At 34.9% G+C, this 21,306-nt stretch overlaps 1 protein-coding gene across 18 annotated transcripts in view; it reads right to left on the reverse strand.

Moving 5' to 3' along the window:
• Positions 1–21,306, reverse strand: part of NUMB (NUMB endocytic adaptor protein) — a 156,348-nt gene that overhangs the window by 61,267 nt on the left and 73,775 nt on the right. For 8 of the 18 annotated variants that reach the window (XM_031679210.2, XM_031679207.2, XM_031679209.2 and 5 more), the window contains one exon: positions 17,271–17,355. The exons of the other annotated variants lie outside the window; for them this stretch is intronic. The gene's annotated coding sequence lies outside the window, so the exon portion shown is untranslated. The remainder of the gene's footprint in view (positions 1–17,270; positions 17,356–21,306) is intronic. 18 annotated transcript variants of the gene reach the window in all.

A 21,306-nucleotide genomic window follows, 5' to 3' on the forward strand; every position in this document is an offset into this window, starting at 1 on the left:
AAACTGCACAAACAGCTTCCCCAGAAACAAAGAAAAAGAAAAAGAAATAGATAACCTCAATAGAAATTGAATTTATATTTTAAAATCTTTTCACAAATACAACTCCTGGGCTAAATGGATTCACTGGTGAATTCTACCAAATATTTAAGGAAGAAATTATACCAATTCTACACAAACTCTTCCAAAACAATTGACAAAGGAGTATTTCTCAAATCATTCTATCAGGTTAAGATTATCCTGAGACCAAAACCAGACAAAGACATTATTTTAAAAGTCAGCTTTTTAAATAGACAGACCAGTATCTCTCATGAACATACATTCAGAAATTCTCAACAACATTTCAGTAAATCAAACCAAATGATACATAAAAAATGTATCATGACCACATGGAGTTTTTCTAATAAACATAGCGTTTAGTTAACATTTGAAAATCAATCAACGTTAAGTCACCTTACTAGCAAACTAAAAATGCCCCATCAATATGTAAATTTGAAGTTCACAGCAAACTGTATCTTTCCTTCTTTGAATTCTCACATTATATACTGAACAGAGATTTAAAAAAGAAAAACAGGTTAAAACTCAATTAATTATAAGCATAAATTCTTTTCTATCTCCCAGAGAGAGTTCATATCTAGTCCTGACTTCTTTGTCAAGTCTAGTCTTGTACTTTGAACTCTAATTCAAATTTATCTTAAAATAAGTTCTTCTTCCTGATTTTCCTATTTCTACATAACATCTTTACATCCATCAATGCTTTAAAGTGACAATACCAAAGTTTAAGGCTCATCTCTGACATTTTTTCACAATTCTTCCATACCAAGTCCATCCACTGGTGCTATTGATGCGAATAGGCACCAATATCTCTGACACTTTGCCATTCTCTCCTATTCCTAACTGCCCTGATAGGAAAACCACTTCGTCCATGAGTGTCTGCAACAACCCTTAGACTCCAAGCCCTCTTTCCTCTGACCTTCCAACATAGTGATGTCAGATTAATATTCCTAAAATTCATCCTTGAATGTGTTCAAAAACTGTTGAAGTTCCCAAAATTTAATTTCTGAGACTGGCATTCAGGAGCCTCTAGAACTGGAACCCAACCTTTTCCCAGCCTCGTCTCCTAACACATCTTTGCATAATTCTATGATGATAAGGCCTTTCAAATATGCTGCAGCTTTCTCACTTTTCTCTGTCTTCACCCTATATTTTCTATTTGTAATATTTTACTTTCCTACTCTCTGAACTAAAATACTATGCCATGGTATGATAAAGAAGCTGATTTTATAATAATTTTATCATGTAATAGATCTGACTGTAAAGAACAGGAAAAAATTTGAAAATCTTTCTACCCCTTTCAGAGCAACATGCTTTTATTTATAATTGAGGTCCAATAACTCAGAGAAATAAGTTTATGCTATTGTTATGAACAATACTTCCTATTTTAAAATGAAGGAAAAAGTTGACATTTCAACAAAGTTTATGTCTTAACACCTAGTACATTTGTTTAAATGAATTTTAAATTACATATAAAAGACCTCAAATATTTTAATTAAAGTTTATTCAACAAGTATTTATTGACTGTCTACCATGCTAGTAAACAAATATAGAATAAAAACGCCCTACGAAGGAGATAGAAAATAAATAGCCAGATTATTCACAGTGGTGTGCTTGTTGACAAGATCCAACTGTTAAATTTTCAGCAAGTTTGTAAACTAGGTGTTAAACATAGCTTTTATTAAAAATTCAATTATATAAACTTATAATTATTATTTTTAAACAAAGGTAATAAATACTAAAAACTCATCACTTACTTTTTTTTTTTTTTGCTACATTTCACTATTATGCTTTTGGGGTCATTTATGATTTTGTATGTTTGGTAGAAATACTATCTAATGCTAGGCTATTGTATATCTCTTCCCAATGTCATGTTCAGTGACTTCATGTCAGTGGCTTGAAATCGACCACGGTAGAAGTATTTATATTTACGTTACGGAATTTGGCAAAACTACCAATCATTGCTTGATTTGCTGTTTTGTGATTGTCTAGATCTAAGAAAGTGATGGAAAAAATGTTACAATGCACACTGAACTTAAAAGTGTATGGTATATATAATCATTACATTATGAATTGCACAAAAAGTCGAGAAAATGTTCTTCTCATACTTAAAAACTACTATCCAGTTCAGCAAATAAGCCTCTCACATCATTGACAAATGAGTGAAATTTTGACACACATCTTCATTGTTTCACTTTCATCTTATTCATTAAACAAGCAAAGATATCAACCATCATTCATGTTGGAACCACAATTGAAGAACTAGTTGTGAAACATTACCCACACATTACCAACTCTGCATTATGTTAGAAGGTGGTAAATGCTATGCAGAAAAAGATAAATAGGGTTAAGAGGGGGATTAGAAGTGCTGGAGTTAGGGATAAAATTTAAGTTAAGAAATTAACACTTGAGCAAAGAACTGAAGACGGTAAAAAAGTGAGCCATGCACTAAGATGAAGTTAGAAAAAGAAAATTACCAATGCAAAGCTCCTGAGGGGAGAGCCTGCCTGGAGTGTCTGACAAACACAAAGGAGGTCAGTGTGTCCAGTGCAAAATGAAAATAAGAGAGTAGGAGAGATGACACCAGATGGATTACACAGGGCCAAGTAATATAGGACCTTTAAGTCAAACGCTTTGATTTTTCCTCTGAGAGAAATGGGGAGCCACCAAAGGGTTCTAAAATGCATTTATATTTTACATTTGGCTGCCGGGTTAAAAATGGATTGAACGGAACAAGAATGGAAGCAAAGAGACAACTAGGAGGCTACTGAAAGAATCCCGCAGATGATAGGGAACTGGATCTAAACAGTTAATGGTACAAGTGCTCCTGAATCTTGTTTCTGTACCAGTTCTAGAAAATACACTGTTCACTGATAATAGTATCTATTGAAATCAGATTTATTAGACTATTTAAACGAGAGAAAGGCATATTAAATTCCACTGCTGGAATTAAAGACAGTTTTCTAAAACAAAGTATTTGCTCAACTGTTGCAAACAAAGTCTTTTCAATAATATCAATCACAAGATCAGCTAGATTATCATACCTTTCATGGTAATTAACCTCATGCTTGACAAGATAAACAGATTTCTTGAACATTGCCTAAGTATATGACTGTATGAAAAATTATAAACACACACGGTAATTTGCTCTACCCAGCAAAGAACAAAAAAAGAACAAGAAGAAATAGTAAATATTAGGTATCCACTGTGAATGGTACTATAACAAGAGTTTCACATGCAAGTTTACAGGTTCTTAAGGAATAACTGTCCCTAAGTCACCAGTAATATACCATTTTACATCTATCAGTTTAGCAAATCAGACAATAGGTATCAGACAATAAGATATGGAGCACCAGGCACTCTCATAGGAGCATAAACTGGTGCAACCATTTTCAAAAGTAACTTTGAAATATAACATTTTTCTAGGCAAGCTGAAGACGCACATATCAACAACAATTCCATTTCTAGGTGTATATCATAGAGAAACTCTTATACATGTGCACCAGAAGGTGTGCAAGATAATGTCTGTATAGCGTTGTTTGTTGTTTGTTTTAACAGTAAAATAACAAATACTAGAATCTAATTATCCATCAACAGAAAAGAGAAATAGAGTATTCACATATTAGAATACCATGCAGAGGAGGGTATAGCTCAAAGTGCTGTCCTGGGTTCAACTCCCAGTACTTCCTCTAAAAAATAAATAAACCTAATTACCTCCTCCCCCCTCCAAAAAAACAACCATGGGTAGAATACCATGCAGAAATAAAAAATTAACTTAAAAACCCTCAAAAATAATCAAGAGAAAATTTAAAAATAAATTATTTACAACTATAATAATCAACATGGTTAAATCTCACAATCATAATATCAAGGTAGGAGAGAAGCAAATTGTTTCCATGATAATTCCTTTATACAAATACTAACAACAAATAGCACCCAGGGAATATTGCCTGTGAAGCAGGCACTGAACACTGAGCAGTTTGCATATAATGACTCACTTCATTCTAAAACAGCTCTATCAGGTAGATTCTATTTTTTTTTCTTTTATACCTTTTCATTGCATGTAGATACTTATTTCATAATTTTAAAAATACAATAAATATATTGTAAATATTATTTGGCAACTTGGTTTCTTTTACTTTGTATACCATGAACTTCTTTCCAAGTTCCATATACATCTATTCTTTTTAATAATGTTGATGTTACACCAATAATACCATACATTTTTTACCTTTAGGTTTTAACTTTCACATTAAAAATTTAATCTATCTTTACTGTGAATATATTGTGACATAGGGCTCTAAAGTTTATGTTTCAAAATTAAGAACCATGAAAAAGAATATGAAAATGAATACATGTATGTGTATGTATGACTGAAACATTATGCTGTACATCAGTAATTGACACATTGTAACTGACTATACTTTGATAAAAAAAGAAATGCCATGTGCAGAAATAACACCAGTAAATAAAGAGCTTTTAAAAAGTAAAACAACAAAATTGATAACCAAATGTCTGAATATCATTTAATCAGTAACACATCCATTGGTCACTGATTTGAAATGTCAAGGTAGATTCTATCTTTAATCTCTATTTCATGGATAAGGAAACAGGTACTGAGAAGTTAAGTAATTTGCCCAAATTACATGGTTAGAAAGTGGCAGATTTCCCTGACCCTAGAGTCTGTGCTCTTAGTCCCCCAATATTACCCCTAAAAATATGCAAAACTAAACATAACATTTAGAAATATGCATGTAATTAGCAAAACTGAAAAGAAAAACAAGAGAATGATAAACATAATTGAGGGCAGTATTACTTCTGAGGGAAAAGAAAGGAGGACATAATCAGGAATGGTTCACATGAGGACTTCAAAAGTTTTGGTAATGCTCTAATTCTTAAGCTAAGTAGAAGATATGTAAGTTTTCATTTCCTTATGCTCTATAACCTATATATTATATATATTCTTTTGTATACATCAAGTATTTTATAATTTTAATTAGGTGGAAAGCAAGACACCTAAAATTCTTTCTGTAACTGAGGACAAAGATGAGGAGTATAGAAATATAAACATATACACACATATAATTATGAGACCCCTAACAAAGCATAAGGGAAACAAGTCACATTTAGCTATAAGTCTCACTTTTACCAAAAAAAAATAAAAAAATAAAAAAAATAAAGTTACTGAAATATAGTTTGTCCGGCCAAATCTGAAATGAACTAATAAGGGCTTTTGTAGGGCCACTAGAGAGCTACAACTCTTAGAGAAAAGGGGACTTTTCTTTCTAGAGTTTTTGGTTCTAAATCATGTTTATTTGCTTTTCTTTGTTCTTTTGTCACAATTACACCTCTAACTTCAGGCTCCTCTTGTATATAAGTTTTAAGGAAGACTGGATAAGACAGGAGCTTCAGAAACTCACTATGAGGAAAAAAAGACCACCCCAAACACTATAGCACATACTTGCTATACATAAGAAATAGATAAGACACACTCAGGAAAACTTGACCCTGATACTTAAGATTGTTTCCCTTTACAAAAGGAAAAAAAAAAAATCAAAGCTAGGGAAAATGGTAAAATTACTCTGTTACAACAGTATTAGTTCATTTCAAATGTAAGAATACATAAACTAAAATATAAAACCATGGGTACCATTCTGAATATCTGAAAAAAAATAGTAAACTCACAAATTCCCCTAGATTAGCTAAACTTAATAATTTTTTCAGTAGGCTCTAGTCTCACAGGGCTAAGTTCCAAAGACAGCAAGACTAAAAGCAAAAAATCACATAAATTCAAAATAATATTGGGAATACTTCAAATCATCCACAAAGTACAGTACTACGCTATCTTGCAATAAATCCAACACAGCCAAGGATTTTGTTTCTAATATGGAACAGTCTGGTGTTTTCAAATGAACACATCTGAAGTAGCTTGCTTATGTTTAGGAGCTATGCTGTGAGGAAAACATCTACCTAGCACTAGCACCACATAGCATCCTCACACTATGGGAGGCATGAAATCACTGTACAGCAGAAACTCATGGACTAGAACAGCAGAGAGAATCTAAATTTCAATGTAATTGTTCTTTAACTCTCACTTCTGTTTTAGTATTCTCTGAACAAACATGGTTAAATGTGAGCATATACAATTTCACTGTAGTCTTCACCACACTTCTATTCCAGTATTCTACAGGGAAAGTCAAAAGAAAAAAAAAAGTGCACTGACTGTCCATCTGCCAAAACAATGATGATGATGATGATGTTGATGATAATGATTTGTTCAGTCACTAAAAACGGAAGCTAAAAATGCCATATATTAAATCATCATTACAATAGAATATTACACCACAAAGTATTTCATTTTTTAATTTTTCTTTGATTTCTACTTTTCTTAAAATGTGGAACTTGCTTTCAAGATTTAGAGTGAAGAAAAAAACTTTTTATTTGATCAAGTTAAGTAAGTGAAAAATTAAGGAATCCCAGACTTCAGCATGGCCAAAGGACTTAGGGGTAGGTCTTCTAGTCAATCCCCTACTCAACCAATGAATCCTAAGAATTCTGGATTTCATTAAATATTGGTCTAACTGGCATAATTTGCCTAAAAGGAAACAACTTATAACTTACTAAGTTGTATCACGAGCTCAGTGTTCCACTTAGGCACTGAGCCAAATGAACGGTAACAAAGTACAGCTTTATCACCCACAGTGAAATAAATATGTCCAGTACTTAATTTACAGGACTAGTAAAATTCATTTTAAAAGTTCATGGTTGGTTTTGTGAGAAAGTTATTTAACAAACAGATTCATGGAAAAGTAGAGAGAACAATGGGTTGGTTTCTTTTTTTTTTCCTTCAGTTTATTTTTATTGAGTTATAATCAGTTCACAATGTTGTGTCAATTTCTGGTATACAGCACAATTTTTCAGTCATACATGAATATACATATATTAATTTTCATATCCTTTTTCACCATGAGCCACTACAAGATCTTGTATTTATTTCACTGTGCTATACAGTATAAAGGTTTGCTTGTGGGTTTTTTTTTTTTAACATTTTTTATTGAGTAATAGTCATTTTACAATGTTGTGTCAAATTCCAGTGTAGAGCACAATTTTTCAGTTATACATGAACATACATATATTCATTGTCACATTTTTTTTTTTGCTGTGAGCTACCACAAGATCTTGTATATATTTCCCTGTGCTATACAGTATAATCTTGTTTATCTATTCTACATTTTAAAATCCCAGTCTGTCCCTTCCCACCCCCTGCCCCTTTGGCAACCACAAATTTGTATTCTTTGTCTATGAGACTGTTTCTGTCTTGTATTTACGTTCTTTTATTTATTTATTTATTTTAGATTTCACATATGAGTGATCTCATAAGGTATTTTTCTTTCTCTTTCTGGCTTACTTCACTTAGAATGACATTCTCCAGGAACATCCATGTTGCTGCAAATGGCGTTATGTTGTCAGTGTTTGTGGCTGAATAGCATTCCATTGTATAAATATACCACATCTTCTTTATCCAGTCATCTGTTGATGGACATTTAGGCTGTTTCCATGTCTTGGCTATTGTAAATAGTGCTGCCATGAACACTGAGGTGCAGGTGTCATTTTGAAGTAGGGTTCCTTCTGGATATATGCCCAGGAGCAGGATTCCTGGGTCTTATGGTAAGTCTATTCCTAGTCTTTTGAGGAATCTCCATACTGTTTTTCACAGTGGCTTTCCTTGCTCCCCTCTCCCACGCTTAATGATTTAGATGTCTTATTTTACAATTTTGTGTTTATTCTATTTGTAATTCATGGTAGTTATCACCTTTCCAGTTACGAGTTTCTCATTTCTGTAGCATACTGCTTCTTTTCTATTTAGAGCAGACCTGTCAATATTTCTTTTAGCATGGGTTTAGTGTTGCTAAACTCTTCTAGTTTTTGCTTGTCTGTGAAGTTCTTTATCTCTCCTTCTATTCTAAAGGACAGCCTTGCTGGATAGAGTATCCTAGGCTGCAGCTTTTTTTCATTCAGGACTTTGAATGTATCTCACCACTCCCTCCTGGCCTGTAGTGTTTGTGTAGAGAAATCAGCTCAGAGCCTTATGGGGGTTCCCTTGTAACTCACTTTCTGTTTTTCTCTTGCTGCCTTTAGGATCATTTCTTTATCCTTGACTCTGGCCATCTTGATTATGATATGTCTTGGTGTGGGTCCGTTTGGGTTCTTCCTTTTTGGAACCCTCTGAGTCTCTTGTACTTCGATATCTGCTTCCTTCTTTAGGTTTGGGAAGTTTTCAGTCATGATTTCTTCAAATACCTTTTCAATCCCCATTGTTCTTTCTTCCCCTTCTGGAACCCCTATTATGAGAAGATTGGCACGCTTTATATTATCCCATAGGTCCCTTATATTGTTTTTCTCTCAGCTGTTCTGCTTGGGTGCTTTCTGTTGTCCTATCTTCTAAGTCACTTATTTGTTCCTCTACATTGTCTAGCCTGCTTTGTACAGCCTTTAGGTCAGCTCTCATCTCAGCAAATGAGATTACTAATTCTACTTGGTTCTTCTTTATAGCTTCTATTTCATTTTTGACATATTTTATATCTCTAAACACTATTTCTTTTAGTTTCTTCAGTACTTTGGTCAGTCCTGTTTTGAAATCTTGATCTAGTAGGCTATTGACATCTATTTTCTTGATCATTCTTTCAGGGGATTTCTCTTGCTCTTCTAATTGGGAGTGGTTCCTCTGCTTCATATTGCTCATATCTCTCTGGCACTGGTGGGCGGGAGGGTCACTCCCCCTCCCGATGTCGCAGTCAGATTCTGCACTCGGGCGAGGCAGGTGGGTGGATCTCGCCCCCTCCCAGCACTGCAGTCAGGTACTGTGTTCCTCCCAGGAAGGCAGGTGGCCACCCGCCCTCTCCCAGCGCCGGTTGCTCCGCTGCTCTGCGCAGCTGCCCACTCCACCTTGGGTTGGCACTCTGTAGGCGGGCTCGGGGAAGACCGCGTAACAGCTCCACCCCTGCTCCGTGCCAAATCTCAGCTCCTTGTTTGTCTTGGCTGCGCGAGTTCTCTGAGGTGCCAGGGCAGAAAGCTCCTATCTGCCTTGGGCTGTAAACAAGTCTCAGTCCTGCCTAGGAGGTTGCAGAGCCTCTGGGTGCAGATTCAGGTCTTGGTCCTGCCCTCGCCTGGGCGCTGAGCACAGCAGGAGATGGCAGCTGTGGCTGGGGCCTGCCTCTCTTCTCGCAAGAAGCACCAGTAATGGCGGCACGGGGTCTAAGGAGACAAAGGCTATGGTGCCCCTCCCCCCAGGGCACACCAGCCATGTTGCTTTGCTTTTTTCACAATTTATGGGGGACTGAGGTTGTTCTGCTCCATATCCCCTCCCAGCCACGGTGCGCAGCACCCTGCAGTCCCCCGGGGCTGCCTCAGTGCAGCTGCCTCAGTCCTCCCCCCGGCTTGGGCAGCCTGTCCCGGCCCCCAGATGCTGGCTCATGTCTCGGGCTGGGTGTTGCGGGGACCCTTTGTACCCGTTTAATTTAGTTCTGTCGGTCAAGGGGTGCTCGGGGCAGATCTGGGCCTTGGAGGCTCGCCCTCTGTCCCGCTGGCCTCTCCGTTGGAGGGGGGAGACCCAGTGAATGAGCACCAGTCCTCCTTTGCTTCTCCCTCCCCGCGGGACCAATCCCACACTGTTTTGCTTTTTCTTCTTTCTTTTTTCCTTTTCTCCTACCAGATTTTTGGCATCTTTGTCTATCAAAGGGGGTGGTGTTCTGTCAGATTTCTGCAGGTGCTCTGGTTGGCTGAGTGGGTCCATAGACGTGAGTTTTGGTGTATTTGTGGGAGAGGGTGAGCTATGAGTGTCCTTCTACTCCGCCATCTTGCTTCTCTGGTTTGCTTGTTTTTTCAAACCTACTTTCTCAAAGGAAATATTCATTCAGCTCCTGTATAATCCTAGGTGTCAGTAAATTTGAAATTTGTTTATATTTCACTTCAACTTTCTTTATTACTAGGCTTCATGTTAGGGTATCCTGAATATCGTATTGCCTTATTTCAGAAAACCCTGCCATCTATGGCACTTTCAAAGAAAAAATTTTAATAGCTAAAGCTAAAAATTATTTTATCAGCTGTCAGACCAAAGATTTAAACAATAACAACAAACTGAGTCTGGACTGCCCTGAAGATTAGTATTTGAGAAGAGAACACTGTCACAGTTTGAATGTGAAAGCTCTCTCTAGCCACATACTCCTCAGCCCTGATTACCATTTAGATCACATATTCTTGACCAGGGCATCATGTACCCTGGTCTTCAGGTCTAGCAATGCCCTAAGATTATGTACAAATCTGAATACACATGTGTCTGTACACTTTCTGAGGTCAGATTCTTCAACTTTCATTGAAATCTCAAAGGATTCTGTAACTACCAAAAAGTGAAGAACCACTGATTTAAACAGTATTCCGCGATCCTTATCTATTAACTGGCTTTGATTTTAGGTTTCTGCCATACTAATTTTCATCTTCCCACTCATTTTGCCCACAAAATTCCTTCTTTTGTTTGAATACATGGCTTCTTTATTCACTCCTTAAAGATAATAACAGAAAACCAAAGCTTCATAAAATGAGGAAAGACCCTATCTACTTAAAATTGTAGGCAAAGGTGGTTTCAAAAGCTGAACCTCTATGTATTTAAGAAACATTAAAAAAAAAAAAGCTATCGCTTCTGAGAGTTTTTCTTTCAGTTACACAAACAATTTTATCTTTTAGTTTATTACTGCCTTTCACTGAGAAAACAACTGGTTAACTGAATTTGCAATTCAGCTATACTTACCTTTATCTTTTAAAAGGCATGTTAAGACTTAACAGATAAAAATACATATGACCATTACCCCTAATCCCACAACACACATATACAGAGACTGACTTCACTAAGATGATCTTCTTTCAAGATTAAACCTTTACTTATAGAACAAAATGGTTTTGCTCTAATATAGCAAGGACTGATTTAGCAAGGAACATCTTGATGAAAAAGGCTAGAATCACTGAGAACGCTAGCCTACTTTTTAACTGACTTTCCTCCTCTAAGCATCTGTCAAGTGTGGGATGAGAAAAAGGTGCTGGAATCTAGAGAGGCAGACTAGAATTAAAATATATTTGGTTCCCAGAATTTAAAAGAGAAAGAGACAGAAATACCACTGGAAAAATTATAGAAATAAGAAGGTTAAAAACAGCTCTCCCTTTTACTGACAAATAACTTCACAAATTATCTATCCACATCATCTCTTCAATTCTTTAACCCTCTGTGATCTGACTCCTTTTCCTTCATAATCCTCTCCCTTTATTCAAGCCATCATCAAAAGTCTTGTAAATATGTCTTAAATCCATCCACTGCTCTTCATCTCTACCATGAGGACCATGGTCCAAGACAGTTTTGTCTCTTTCCTGGACTAGTATAAGCCATCAACTAATGTTTATTTCTATATCCTCTACTGTCTCCCTCTGATCAACTGTGTACAAAGTAGCCAGAAAAATCTTTAAAAACGCACCACGGCACTGAGTAATAGTTCCATGGCTTCCCAATGCATCTTCAAATTAAATCCAAACTCTCAGCATTCAGAGAATCAGTACGGCATAACAATTCACACTGCTCAAGAAGTGCCTGGAACAGTGCCCAGCACTTCACAGAAGCACAGCCGATGTTAGCATATTGAAGTAAGCCCCGTCTCCCTCTCTTACCTTGAGGTGGTGCTCTCCTCAACTATTAAACTTTCAGTTAACTGCAAGCTATTTCCCACTTTGGGCCTTCTATTTCCCTCTGTCTGAAATGTTTTTCTTCCAGACCCTTCAAGAACTTCTGTCTCCCACTCATTCTTCAAGTCTCAATCTAAATGCCACCTTACTGATGAGGCCTTCTTTTCCTCTCTTTCTAAATACCACCCTCTATAATTCTTCACTGTTACTACTCTTTTCATTTCCTTCACAGTGCTTTATATTTATTACTTTTTTTGTTTCACTGGTTAAACTCTTTCTTGAACATCATCAGATGACTAAACATCCATCTAATAAATTCTCTAACTTGCTTAATGTAGGAAGCAATGGGATCTGTTCTTCATAAATCCAAAATAATCTAACTAATATAAGTATTAATCTCCTCTCACTAAGAAGCTAAAAACCTGGTTACTAATATAAATGTGTCACAGCCTGTGCTATGATTCATTATATCTACACACTTCCCTTAATTGTTAATTAAATACAAACCTGTGTCCAACAAAGTATTGTGCTGGGTGCTGGAAGAAGAGGACGCAGGATAAGAAAATAAGGGTTATTTTCTCCCTTAAGGTCCTGAATGATACAAGCATAGGATAAGAGAGACAAGAGGGCATTTCAAGTAGAGGATGGGGTAAGATGTAGAGTCATAGTAAAAATGCTGTCAAAATTAATTGTTAATTAATAATTATCCATTAATTGTGAAATGTCATCAATGTTAAGATGCACCCCAATATGAGAGATACATCCCAGTTTCAGGTACGTTAAAGAGTGAAGAAAAAGGAAAAGAAGAAAGAAAAAGAGCAGAAAAAGAAGGGGGAGGAGGAGAAAAACAAAAAAATTACCATTAAATGAATACAAAATCAGCCATTTGAGACTTCCTCAACATCTCAATGATATGGAATACTGGGTATTAACCAAAGTCTGTTATCAGAAAGGGGAGAAAAAGCCACTGAAGAGTGGTCCTAGAGCAACCTTTTCTTTCTGTTTCCATTTGCCTTATTTTTAGCTTCTCTGTATCACCTTGAGTATCTCTTGTATATAGTACACAGTTGAGTTTTGCTTTGTAATACAAATTGAAAATCTTGGTTTTTTTTTTAAGGTGAGTTAAATATAACAGCAAAATAAATCTCTTAAAACCCACACATTCCAAAAGTCTTAACTGACTTGTAGATCTGGGGTCATCGCTTAAAAGAGGCAAGTATATTTTAAAATCCTAATAGCAAATTAAAAATATTAACCTCTTATAGTTAATAATAATGAAAATATTCAATTTCAAACCTCATGAGCCTTATAAATGTACAGCTTTAAACATTTATATTAGAAAATAAGGTTAAATATTGGTGATTTAAGCACCCATCTGAAGGAATCAGAAAAAGAAAAAAAAAAAAAGAAATTGGAATAAAATACCACTAAATTATTCATCCAATTTTCTCACTGAAAACAACTAAAAGTGATGGATAAAATTTTATTTAAAAAAAAAAATACTAAAGCACTGAAATGCTTACAAGATGGTAAAGGAATAACCAGACCAAAATCTAAGAAAGCAGACTCAAAGAGATAAGTGGCATAACAGAGCTGCTTTTGTCCTGTAGATATCTAACTCACAATGTTGAGCTTCAGTTCTGATGATCTTCTGGCAAAGAACAGAAGTTGGGGGTGGGGGGAAGGGTATAGCTCAAGTGGTAGAGAGCATGCTTAACATGCATGAAGTCCTGGGTTCAGTCCCCAGTACCTCCTCTAAAAATAAATAAATAAATAAGCAAGTAGACCTAATTACCTCCCCTCCATCCCCCCAAATTAAACAACAACAACAAAAATACAGAAGTCAAAGTTCAAGACCCACTCAACATGGAAAATCTAATAGAAGACCCTTTCTTCATAAAGCTGGGACCCCCTGAAAGTTTCATCCACAGAAAACAAATGAACGGGAAGTAAACCCAGTCCAACCATTCCCACAGAAATTTGGCTTCCTATTACAGAAGAGAACAAGGTCCTAAGAGACTATAAAGACAAGCAAGCCCATGCACATAACTGCAACCCAAATTCACTTCATTCTTGTGGTCCAAAACCTCAAGGGATGAATTTAGTCACTAAACTGTACTATCTTGAGGCATCTGGGGGAAAAAAGGTAAATCCTCTTGAAGCAATGCATTTCCTTCTTAGGCCTCAAAGAATACTCACATCTTTTTCCCAGGGAAAATAAGCAGTTCACAGTCAAAATCTCACACAGGATAAATAAAAAGACATCTATACCTAGGCACAACATACAAAACTTCAGAAAATCAAAAACAGAGGTCAAAAGCAGCCAGAGGTTAAAAAAAGAAAAAAAAAAAAAAGACAGATTCACTTAAATGAACAACTATTTGGCAGCTGATTTATCAATAGCAACAATGGAAAACCAGAAGAGAATGGAATTAATTCTCCCAATGGCTACAAAAATAACTGCCACCCCATCACTTTATACCTAATAATATACCTATCAAGAAGGAGGTTGATAAAGATACTTTCAGACAAAAACACCAAAAAATGAGAGTTTACTACAGAAAACCTCATTAAAGAGAATTCTGAAGGAAAAAAATTTTCAGAAATAAAGAATGTAATCCAGATGGGAAAATCTGAAATCCTTAGAGGAATCAAAAGCACATCAAGTTGGGAAGGATGTCAAATTTTAGAGGTTCATTTTCACCATTTTCTGCCTCACAGACTAAAGTGTAGAAAAGTCAGTTGATAGGAAGAGAGAAAGAAATAGACCCACAAAGGAAAAAAGAAGTAAGGTCCTAGTAGCATTATAAGCCTTGGTTCCAGCTGTTCTTAAGACCTAATGAAATCCTGTCCTTGGAAACTGGGAGATAACCCACTGTCCTTATTTTAGATTCTGCATTTCCTTTAACAAATGAAGAAAGGAGAAAGGCCAGAAATTAATGAAACAGAAAACATACAAGAGAGAAAATCAAAATCAAGCACTGCTTTTTTGATAAGACTAAGAAAATACATAAAACCTCTAGCAAGACCGATGAAGGGAAAAAAGGATGGCACAAAAAAATTAGGAATAAAAAAGAGAGATAAATACTCAGACAACAGAAATTTCAAAGATAAAAAATTAAACAACTGAATGCCAAATATTTTTTTTAAAACTCAAAATGGATGGATTCCTAAAAAAAGAAAAAACTTTCTAAAAACTGACTTAACTAAAAACAGAAATCCTAGATAAAACCATTTAGAAAATGGAATATATATCTCCCTTACAAAATACTAAGCTCACACCTCTCTCCCCAAAAAACTAAGGCCAGGTAGTCAAACAGAAGTTCAACCAAACTTTCAAAAAATAGAGCATTCCAGTCTTATATAAATACTTCTGGGGTAGTGGGGAGGCAGAGTGGTGGTGTTAGCTCCCAACTCATTCTTTGAGGTTGGCATAATCTGGATACCAAAATCAAATAAAGACAATACTATAAGAAATAAAAATTATGGGCCTTTCATCTGTGAACACAGATGCAAAAATCCTAAATGAAATACTAATAAATTAAATCCAACTATATATTTAAAAAAAAAAAGACCATTATGATTAAGTTAGGTTCATCTCAGCAACACAACAGTAATTCAACATTAGAAAATCTATAAACGCCATTCACCACATTAACAGAATAAGAGGGACAAACATGATCATCTCACCAATGTAGGAAAATCATCTGATAAAATTCAATATTCATTCTTCACACACATACAAAATCTTAGCCAAACAGCAACAGGAATGTCTTTAACCTATAGAATATCTATGAAAAATCTATAGCAAACATTATTCTTAATGGCAAAACATAAGGAGCACTTCCTTTTAAAAATTAAATGCAATACAAGAACACCCACTATTAACACTTGTACTTATACTCAAGTCCTAACTAGCATGAAGCAACAGAAAGAAAGAGTGTAAGCACTGGAAAGGAAGACACAATTGCAATCATCATACTTCAATAAAATAGTTTAGTAAGGTGGCTGAACATAGATCTCTATACCAAAAAAGCTTATATCAGCAAACAGAAAATGGAAAAAGAGAGGAAAAACTTACTATTTACAATAGTAACAAGAAATATGGTATCTAATAATTAAATTTAAAAGAAGATTTGAGAGACTTTATAGAGAAAAAGACGTTTTAATATATCTAAATAACCAGAAAGAGATACCATGTCCAAGGATAGAAAGGCTCAATATCATAAAATAAAAAGAATAAATTAAATTCAAGTGTAGATTAAAAGCTACTGAGATTCTGGGCTCATATACAAAGCAAGCCCCTCTTTTTAACAACAGCTCTTGAATTTTTACGTCACTTGACTCAAATTACTCCCTTTTATGAATATTTTTGCAACTGGCATAAACTTATCAGGCACTAATTACAGGTATTTAACTAAATTACAGCAAAAGTTGATATGGTACTTCAGAACTCTGACAGCTGTAATAGACAAGTATGAGTGAAGAGCACATAAAAGAATGTGCTGTGGTCCCACTGGTTCAAAAGTCAATTAGTGTGCACATTCTCCAAAATGTAAATTCTAGTAATAGCCACTCCTTCAAATGATGAAATGTTGCCAATATTTTACATAAAACATCAAGTCTTTCTTTCTTAATAATTATCTGTAAACACTGCCAAAACACCATCTCCTTAAAAGCCATCTAAAAACGTGAACATTTACTCAATACAAATTCCACTTATAAGTGGAAAACAGACAAAACACATTCATAATACAAAGACCATACTGGGCTCAAAGGGTATCTCTGGTGGGCCTATGTGCGGTTCTCATACATACAATATCCTTGTACATATAAGACCTATAAACACTGCCTAGTCTGCTTTACAATAGATCTGGACTTGATCAAATGTATGATTTTCTCTGGGTCAAACTTATTTAAATTTAATTTTGGCTTATGTGAGTTTTGTGATGTATTGCTGCTTAAACTTTGCTTTATCCAAATTTCCTAATAGAGAATTAGAAATAATGATCATCTGTTTTACTGGTTGCTAGGAGATGATAATACCAACAGTTAACATTTATTGAATTCTTACTGTGTGCTACGCAGTGTTACAAGTGCTTTGTACATGTTAAATCATTTAATCTTCACAACAACCAAACAGGTGAATGGATAATATTACTATCACCATTTTACAGATAGGAAAACTGAGGTACAGAAAAATTAAGTAACTTTCCCAATGTCACACAAGTAAGTGGAAAAGCTTACGGATTTATACCCAGGTAGCTGTCTCCAGAGCCCAGACCCTCAATTACTATGTTATACTTCTTCTCACAATATTTAAAAGATGCAATAAAATTACTATGGATGAAAAAACTCACCATTAAAAAAATTATCAGTTAGAATTAAACAACAGCTAAGCAATATTAGTATCAATACAACTTATCATAGGTTGATACTTCACAGCTATTTCAAAGTTCCATGGCCATGATTAAGAGTTCTGAAGTTGGACAGACCTGGCTCTGAATCTTGGCTGTGCACTTTACAAGCTGTGTGACTTTGGACAAGTTTCGTAACTTCACCAAGCCTCAGTTTCCTCATCTGTAAAATGAGAATAATAAACATCTCACAAAATTGTTGTCAATAACATAATTATTGCTACATTATATTGATATGGTAAATCCAAATAAAATACAGGTACACAAAAGAAAAGAGAAGGTTCACAACTTCCCCCAGAAAACAGGACTCCATTGTAATGATATAACAAAGATGACCACTCCAGGTATTCATAGCAACTATAAGATCCACACATTAATGCAGAATCACAATCTCCTCTAATTCATAATATAAAATTTCCCTGGATAAAAGTCAAATGCCTAGAGGTAAATTATTGGATCTTTGAAATACGAAATATATATACACAGAGAAAGAGACAAACAGTAAGACATGTTTGTTGACAACTTCTCCCATGAATTCCGTTTCACACATATCCTTTCTAAAATGAGCGGTATTCAAGGGGCCCAAGACAGGAAGAGCTGTGTCAAGAAGGAGTGATTCCTGGTACTGGTAGGAAGGAATTTTTATACGAGAAAAACATAAATAGATGTCATCAAAGAAGAGTAGAGCTATCATTACAACTAAAAAGAATGATTGTGTCCATTTACATCTGGCATTTTACTAGTTAGAACAAGTTAAACTGTCACTACTGCTCTCTTTAGAATCTCAATAGAACAATTTTAAAATAAATAATCAGATTTCTATCAATGCCTGCATTTACCAAGAATGTATCTGAGATAAGGTTAGGTGTTTCTTTGAAGGAAGCAATACAATATAATAATCTTTTTAAAAAAGGAAAAATTCTATAGGATAATTTTTCTCAAACAGCTCAATACTACCATTAAGTTTTTACGAATTTTACCAGTCTAACAAATATTAATTATTAAAATGACATATTACATAAAAATAATTATTAAAATGACTATGTTCACTGTAGCTCAAAAATTTAATAAAGAACTTCCACCCCCATCCCCCAAATATCTCCTTTCAACAAATAATTGCAAAAATGGCCTTCAAATTTTCTTCATAAATTTGTAAAACTATCTGTCTAGAACAAAGGCAATCTAATTTTTACAAAGCATCTTTTAAAAGAAAACTTATTAAGTTACATAGGAAATGTTCAAGAAATCCTTAAACTACCTATTTTATAAATGTTTAAAGAAATGAACATAGGACATGAGGTGCTTGAGGTTACTAGGCCATGACAGAAATCCAAACAAAAAAATCAGGTCTTTCTGCTCTGTATCTTAACAATTTGGAATCTTTCTACTTGATCAGTATTTCTTGCACTACTTTACTTGCTTTAAATGATGAGAATAATTTTTTGTCCTTTTAAATAAATTCTGTAAATAATTAATAAGGATAAGTTGGTTCAATCACAATTCAAATATATGAAAAGATGTTAATTAAGGAATTTTAAGATAATTTTTTAATGTAATATGGAGAAAATTTGCTATTTACCACTAATTATTTTACATTTTATCCCATTTGCTTTGTCATTCTCTCTTTCACATTTTTCTGAACCACGTGAGAGTTGCAAACACTGTAGCATTTCAGACCTCAAAATTTCCATATATTTTCCTAAGAACATGGACATGTGCTTAAGCTATAATATAGCTAACCAAATCAATCAGCACTGTGTCAATGTTAAAATTTCTATTATATAATTACAGTCCATATGTCTAGTATATAATTACAGTTTAGATGTCTTTAACTGCCTTAAAAATGTCCTTTAAAGCTATTGATTTCCCAAGTTCAGGATCACGCACTGCATTTAGAGGTAATGTCTCTTTAGAATCCTATCATCTGGAACAGTTCCTCAGTCTTAAGTCTTTTAAGATTGAGTTCATTTCTAAGATTGATATTTAAAAGAATACAAACCAGTTACTTTGTAGAATGTTCCTCAACTGATGTTTATCTGATGGTCTCTCATGTTTAAATTCAGGCTATCCATTTTTGGTAGGAGTATCACAAAGTAATGCTGGGTCTTTCTCACTGCATCATATCAGAAGTTCCAAGAGGCTAGTGAGTTCTATACCAGCGATGCTAACTTTGATCACTTGACTGAGGAGTATCTGCCAAGTCTCTTAACTGTAACATTACTCTTTTCCTCTTTGTAATAAGTAAATATTCTGCTAGAAACTATCTTGAGACTATGTAAATATCATATTCCTCATCAAACTTTTCCCCCAGTAGTTTTGGTACCTGCAGATGATTCTTGTGTGAAAGGACTATTTTAATTGTTCCAAAATGGTCATTTTTCAACTCCAACAGTTCAACATTTTATTTGTCATTTTAATGAAGAACTTTCCCTTCTCCCCAACTCAGTAATTTATTCATTCACTTATATTTGTATGGTTCTTATTTTCCCAATGGATTATAATCTATAACTATCATTATTCATCTGGTCAGTGGATGCTTCTTTGAACTGGTTCTTGTTCCTTTTGACATGTTCCCATCATTCTTCAAAAACATTCTTACTTTCTGAAACAATAGTATTTTCCTAGCTCCCCTTGTACTTTCCCTAATCCAGTTCTTCCTAGGATCAGCCATTTCTCAAGGAGTTCTGATTTCCTTTAAGTGAGGAATGTTTAGAAACCAAACAGAAATCTCAGCAAAGATGGAATATACATACATACACACATATATGCACAGGCATGCACATAACATATGTATACATGTAGATATACACGTCTCTAAGAGAATAGTGTATACATGCATACAAGTATTTTTTTCCTATCTTTATATAAATAAATGCTAAAAAAAATGAGTTCATAACCTCTAATTCAAATCCAATGTCACAGGGTTCATTTGAGTCTTTTCTTCCATATATACGAAACTCCCTTCTCCAACAATGAAAAATACAGCTCCCATTATCCCCAATATACTTATTCATTTGTTCAATCCTAAAATAGACAGAAAATAGTTTCAAAATTGCCAATTCATACCATTACAAAAGACAGCCCACAAACTAAGATTTGTTATTTGTTTATAGTTCTTTTCATCTTGAATTTGAAAGTATACTATGCTCAAAAGTTACTGGGGTTACTTATCTTTCCCCCTTAAGTGTGTTTGTTATTTATTTGAAACACTAGTTAGGTTCATTTGTTTCTTTTTGTATTTTAAGGTTTTATCTCATCTTTATTGATTTTGTTTTGTTCTGTTTAGCATCTAAAACATTGGCAGGACAATGTTCCCTGACATTCTGAGTTGATGGCATATGCAATGCTACCAGCAGTTCTCTGTCTACCAGTGGTTGTAAAAGAGCTTCACAGTTTAGGAAGAATACGTCCCATAAGAAATGAGCCTTTCTGTAGCCCTCAACATGTATCTACCATCACCCCACTGAAGCCCAGTTGTTTTCTGGGAATTACTGTTTCTAGTTATAGAAAGAAGGATAAAATGAAATGGGTAAACCCTACTCCAGCAACCTCATAGATCATTATTTGTAAGATAAGTTTTCAAACTGTGCTACTTAGACGTCCCAAGGTGGAAGAGGGCAGGATTCAGCGGGGAGAACTTCAGGTCCCTGCCCTGACTTCAATTAAAGCCACAATGCTCTCCATGAAAGACATGGAAGAAACTTAAAAGACATTACTAAATAAAAGAAGTCAGTCAGAAAAGGCTACAAACTGCACGATTCCAACCAAATGACATTCTGGAAAAGGCACAGCTACAGAAAGAATTAAAAAAAAAACCAAAACCATGATTTCCAGGGGTTTGGAGAGAGGGAGGGAGGGAGGAATGAATAGATGGAGCACAAGGGATTCTTAGAGCAATGAACTTACTCTGTATAATACTATAGTGGTGGCTACATGTGAATTATGCATTTGTCAAAACCCATAGAATGTACAACATCAAGAGTGAAATGGACTTTGGTTGACAATAATGTGTCCATGTTGGTTCATAAATTGTACCAAATATACCACATTGATGAGGTATGTTGAGGGTAGGGGCGTATATATGTGTGGGTGGGGAGGGCTATGGGTGAACTCT

The sequence above is a fragment of the Vicugna pacos genome, chromosome 6, assembly GCF_048564905.1.
Source record: "Vicugna pacos chromosome 6, VicPac4, whole genome shotgun sequence".
NCBI classification, from domain to species: Eukaryota; Metazoa; Chordata; class Mammalia; order Artiodactyla; family Camelidae; genus Vicugna; species Vicugna pacos.